This window comes from Helianthus annuus, chromosome 13 (assembly GCF_002127325.2).
Source record: "Helianthus annuus cultivar XRQ/B chromosome 13, HanXRQr2.0-SUNRISE, whole genome shotgun sequence".
Lineage (NCBI taxonomy): Eukaryota > Viridiplantae > Streptophyta > Magnoliopsida > Asterales > Asteraceae > Helianthus > Helianthus annuus.
In genome coordinates this window covers 131,483,918-131,490,070 of record NC_035445.2, presented here as the reverse complement: position 1 = coordinate 131,490,070, position 6,153 = coordinate 131,483,918, and positions in this window count along the sequence as shown.

Below are 6,153 nucleotides of genomic sequence, written 5' to 3'. Positions count from 1 at the left end.
TGCAGGACTTTTATTATAATCCTATATTAACTCTAATGTTGGCACCTAAAGGCCTAGTTACACAAACCAATTTTAAATTTATAACCAGGATTTTCACATAATCGAGGTATTAGGGTTTGAATCACAGTTCATTACCCCTTTAGACAGTGAGTTGCAGACTCAAACCATCTCTTAGTCCCTAGGACATTAATTATTACCCATAGGCACTTCATTCCCAAGGAATGGATATTTACTTACAGGGAATTTCAAATTAACCCAATTTTCAATAATGGCTTCTGTGACTTTTACTGTGTCACAATTTGCCCAGTATGTTAACATACTTACAGATGTTAACAGAATTTGGAATCTTCTAGACAGGTTCTACCATTTTGGCCATGTCTGCGACGACACGTGGCTAGGTTTTACCCCTTAGATTCTCTTTATAAACGCAGATCAATCATAAGTTGAGATGTTAATTATGGACCTGAATTCTAATTATGGAGATACCATCTTGGCCTTGTCTTAATATGACATGTGGCTAGGTCTTGTTCCTTTTTAGATTTTGCCATTTTTCATTAATGGTAGGTCTTCTTTAATTTAGGAAATGTTATTTTCATTTTTATTTTAAGTTTATTCATATACTTATTTATAACAATAATCATAAAAATTTAAATGCAACATTTCACTAAATAAAGATTCAACAGTACAATACTTGCCCTAAACGGGACTTCTACAAACAACATGCCCACGCAGGGGCGAAATACAACTAACAAACATAACTTACAACAACAAAACAACAAACTAACCCACGCAGGGGTCAACTGAAAGACATGCCCACGCAGGGGCAGAATACTAAAAGACAAGCTCGCGCAGGAGCTGAATACAGAAACAACAAGTCCACGCAGGGACTGATTACAACTAAGCAAACAACAACAAGGGTTTTCAATGACCCCTCCTCTTCGACTTCCCCTTGAGCAAGTCTGACAGCCCTTTGAAGAAACCTTGCCGCTCTCTGCGGTCTTCACGAACTTCTTGTTCAACTTGGTTTAGCCTCTCTAGGACTTCCTGCTGAATCTGTGGCTGTGGCGGCTGATACACCGGTGGAGGAGGTGGCGGATGCTGGTACCCATAAGTCGGGTAACCAGTAGTCCATGGCCCTCCATATGGTCCTTCAGGGTGAAGGGCATTGTAATCCCGAGCTACTTGATATGGATCCACTTCCGCATAACCGTAGTTGTAGTTGTAGTGGGTGTGTGCCGGCTGCTCGAATGGGTTGTATGCCGCTGACCCAGCATACGCAGGAATCGGGTTATCGAAACCCAAAGGTGGTACCACAGGTACTGAGTTGACATCTGGTATAGGGCTTGATGGACCACCATTATATGGGTCTTCTTCCTCCTGAAGTGGCGGATAATGGCTGCCACTCGATGGTTGGGGAGTACTAATCCGAACTCCACCTCGCACGGACATCCGTGCATTAGACCTTCTCCGCCTCGGTGGCTCCAGAGGCGGCTGCTGCTCCACTGGCGGTGGCGGCGGTGGCGTGACTGCCACAAACTGTTGACCCGCCGAAGGATCCTGTTGCTGCTCGTGATGCGAGTGTTCAGACGGGGTGAAATACCAATCGTACTGGTTGAACTTCTCCATAAAACTGTCCGGTCCGCGATATGGCGATCCATGAAAGGATGACCCATCTGATATCTCAATGGGATGATTTGGCGTTCCTGATGCAGGTTCCACGGGGTCAGTATCCTCATCCATGTCGTTTTCCCCTGAAAAGTGGTCTTCCGGTCCTAGTGGGTTAAAACCCACGGGTTCTGGCAGAAGGTTAGCCGGGTTAAATCGGCTTTGGAAAACGGGTGTTGGGTCGCCAAAAGAATGATGAGAATTGGATCTCTGAAGAGGTATGAAAGCTGGCGGCTGGTTGTTGGGCTCGTTTTCAGAATGGGGCCCAAATGAGTGTTGGTACGAAGGAGAGGAGCTAAGGGATACTGATCGCCTTCCTGGCTCAACATAGAGCCTCCATGGCTCTTGCGGGCTGATGCTCATGGTGATGGAAGGAGTGCGTCGATGCGACGGCCCGACCTCGTGATCATGTCCTGACACGAGTCCTTTGCCTCTACCGCGAAGAAATCTGGTTGGCATGATGACCTGCATAAAATATTTAGATAACAACCATATAATAAAGGACTCAAAAATAAAACAATTCAGAGTTTGTCCTATGTTCAATGTCTAGACTTGGAACTCGAAGAATGTGCAATTTGTGCACTGAGATTTAACACAAAAGACTAGTGTTTAATTCACTCAGTGTTGGCTCTGATACCAACCTGTCACACCCCTAATTTCCACGTGTCACCGGTGGGCCCGGTGGGGGAGTACGTGACGTAGTTGATATCATCTTAGTCAAACAACACAAATTATAATGCACAGCGGAAGCAAAATAGATTTATTTCAACTTAATAATATTGTAATATCGAAGTATCACAAAATGTCGAAATAAAATCCACAGGCGGAATCAAATAAAAAGGAAACTTCATTTCAACAGACTTCGTGCATCCTAAGCTTGCGAGACTTCTATGCGCGTAGTACTTGCACTTAGTCTTTTTGGGAAAATACGTCAGTTTGCACTGGTAAATACAATTTAACTGACTCATTTTGAAAAGGTTTTAAAAATTTATTTAAATGCCGTGGCACAAAACATTTTATAACCTGGGATAATTATTTGCTTAATAATCTTGTAAAAGAATTACATGTTTATTCTGCGTTCAGTAGCCCGGGTGCGTACCGGGTTAAGGATTAATAGACACACCACTTAATATAATTCCGTCGCGAGACTTCTCTCATACCGACGATTATACATGTTATACAGCGCTACGGGTGTACGCCTACACCCGAGTGATAAGGTCGTGGCCATTCTTTGAATGATGCCAAGGATATCCGGGACATGGTCATTAAGCCCCCAAAGGCTTTAAACAAACAAAACAGCATTTTCAAACGGGTTCATTTGACTGCACATAACCAAGACCGGTTATGGTCAACTTCCCGACCAAGCGGTATTTTATATACCGTACCCCAAGCCCGTATAGGGAAAATAAGTTAAACGTATTTACCTGAGCAAGTATAAACAAAATATAATGAGTGCACGTAGCTTTTACTGGGCTCCTAGATCTGGAAATTAAGGTTTTAATAACCTATTAGAATCCTAACGGGTCTTAAGCTTAGACCGGTTAGTTAAAAAGGAAGATTACGGTTTTGAACGCACAATAAGGCGAAGACCGTATTAGAATGTGGTTTTGACCTAACAAGCTTGCATACTTGTTTAATATGGGTAATATAATCACATTCTGGATTTTGAGACCGAAAAGATATGGTTTGACCCATTTCGGCTAATATGGCCAAACTAGCCACATAAGCCGATTTGAACGCGTATAATGCGTAACGAGTAACCATAAGAGTCAAATACAAGTTTCTAGAGTCAATATGCTTAAAATATGTTGTGATATCAGAATGATACCTTCCATTATGCCCCAAATGATTTTAAATCCGAACTATGCCTCATAAGGGCATTTTGGTCATTTTAAAGGGTGAAAAAGGGTTAAAATAATAATCTGAGTTACATGTTTGAATAAATCAGTAAACCTACTCATTCTACCAAGTTATAACAGTAGGGTATTAATCCTATGTGAAATTTATCACCTTAACCATTCTAGACACCGTAAGGGCGTTTTGGTAATTTCACTTAGGCCTAAAAAGGTCAAACTAGGAATCTAAGTTTAATTCATTTGCCTACTGTTTAGAATATAAAAATTCACTAGTTACATCAGTAGGTTCAAACCCTTAAGCTTAATAAGGTTCTAGAGTACACTTATGCGCTAAAATGCCTAAAAAGGCGATTTGGAGCCATTTCCGGGTTTTCTGTATAAAGCTGATATTTTTAATATTCCATAAGGCTCAAAATAATTTATTTATCAAAACAAATCAGTAGAAATTGGTTTGAGGTCAAAAGGATTTGTAAAACTCATTTTATGGCTAAAAAGGGCAAAACCGGCATAAACCGAATTAATCTTAGAACACTAAGTTATGCTCAGCCTAAAAATCAATAAAAATCCCCAAAAATCCCAAAATATTATTTTATAACAGTGGGTAAAAAGTTTGGTATATAAATTTGAGTTTTGATAGGCTATACGTAATTTACGCCAATTAACTAGTAAAGAAACTCTTAATTACGCTATTGAGCATAACTCTTAATCTAGACCTCAAACTGACTTCAAATTTTAGGTGCAAGCTCATAAATCAGTATAAGGTGTCTACCCTTTTACATTTTCAAAAATCCCGTTTTAAGGTCAAATGGGCATAATGGTCAACATATAAGCAATTAACGGAAACATGCATGTGAATAGGATATCTTATGAACCGAGTTGCATAACCTCAGGGAGTTATACTAACATGAATATAGGTTCAAAAGAAGCTCTAAGGAAATCCTAAACTTGACTTAAACGGGTCAGAACTGAAAGTCAAAGCGAAAGTCAAACTATGCGACTTTCGGTTCCGAACCGGGTCTAAACAGAAATTTGTCGAGTTGAACATGTTGGAACATGTTCTTATATTATTTACAAAGTTATATTAATGATTAAACAGGTTGCATGCACCCTTCATTACTAATTATGCGTTAATTCGCAATTAAGCGTTCTGTTGACTTTTTATAAGAAGCTTTGACTCGACAATTGACATGTTTAGAGTGGGAATCAGGAAATACCCTTTTGAGGGTTTGTTGCCCACTTAATTACCTTCCTAAAGGTATCTTTAATTCGTGATTAGACAAAGCACATTATGCTTAATCACGAAGTCAAACGTTAATTACGACGGTTTGACTTTTAGCTAATTAACTAAGCTAAAATGAATTAGGAAGGGTTAAGGACACTTACTAGAGTCCTAATTAGGATTAGGGATGCTAAGGATGAGTGCTTGCTGTCCATAGAGCTCCAGAGAGTCTTCTTGTGAACTTTGCAAATGAATGAGCAACTTGTTCACAACTTGGAAGCTCTTATATAGTGATTTTGATGCAACAAGATGGTGCCAAACAAGTCTACACTTGTTGTAGGATCATCCCACATGTCCCTAGTGCATGAAAAACAATTTGCCCAGCCCCTGGTATCCATTCATAGGCTTATAAGTCGGTTAAACAGGCTGGACAGGCACCTGCAGGTGTTTTCTGTCGCTGGCAGTCTGACGCGGCCCGCGTGAGTTTTTAGGGAAGGCTTACGCGGGTCGCCTGACCTGTCTGATAAGTCAAAAACTTTTCAAACTTTGCAATTTCAGTCCCTGGTCCTTTGTAACGTGGTTTTAAGTCCTTAAATTGCATTTCCAGCCTTCTAACTTGATTTTTAAGGGCCTTGGGACTTTTACTAACTTGGTTAAGTCCTTGACTAACCTTGTAACCACTCTTAAGGCCATAGAATTCAATGTTGACGCTTTTAACCCCTCGAACACGAATTTGATCATAACTTTCTCATACGATAACGAAACTTTATGAAATTTTAACCACATATTCTAGTGAGTATATTTTAGCATTACAAAGCTTCGGGTCTGCCGAAAGGTCACTCAGAGGTATACTTTGCACATGTTGACACTTTTAGCCCCTGCAGTTTGTAATTCCTCACTTTCCTTTATGTTTCGCTTCGTATGATCCATGATTTATTCGTTGGAAGGTAAAAACATTATGTAGGGCTATTTTAGAATATATTTATCCATTGTTGACACTTTGGACCCTTATATTCACATAGTTTCCTTGTTTGTCAACTTTGGTCCCTCCAAAGTATTCTTTCTCACGTTCAGAGCTTATGACACGTGTTTATACTTTATTGGACAAAAATTTTCAAGGTGTTACATTCAGGATATAGTGGCAGTTCGGATGAATAATCGAATTTGAATGAAGGAACTGATTCTGAAGCTGATAATTTGTCGGATGATGCCAAGGAGACAAAATGTCAAAAATCTGACTTGATCAAGAAAGCTGATGCTACATCGAACGAAATGGAGAAGATTCTCACTGAAGATGGATCTTTTGTCACACCCCGACCACGTAGGACAACAAACCGTGGCGGAAACATCGGGGAGTGTTGTAACAGAAGCAATCGTTTCACAACCATGGATACAAAAAGTGTTTCGTTTTAT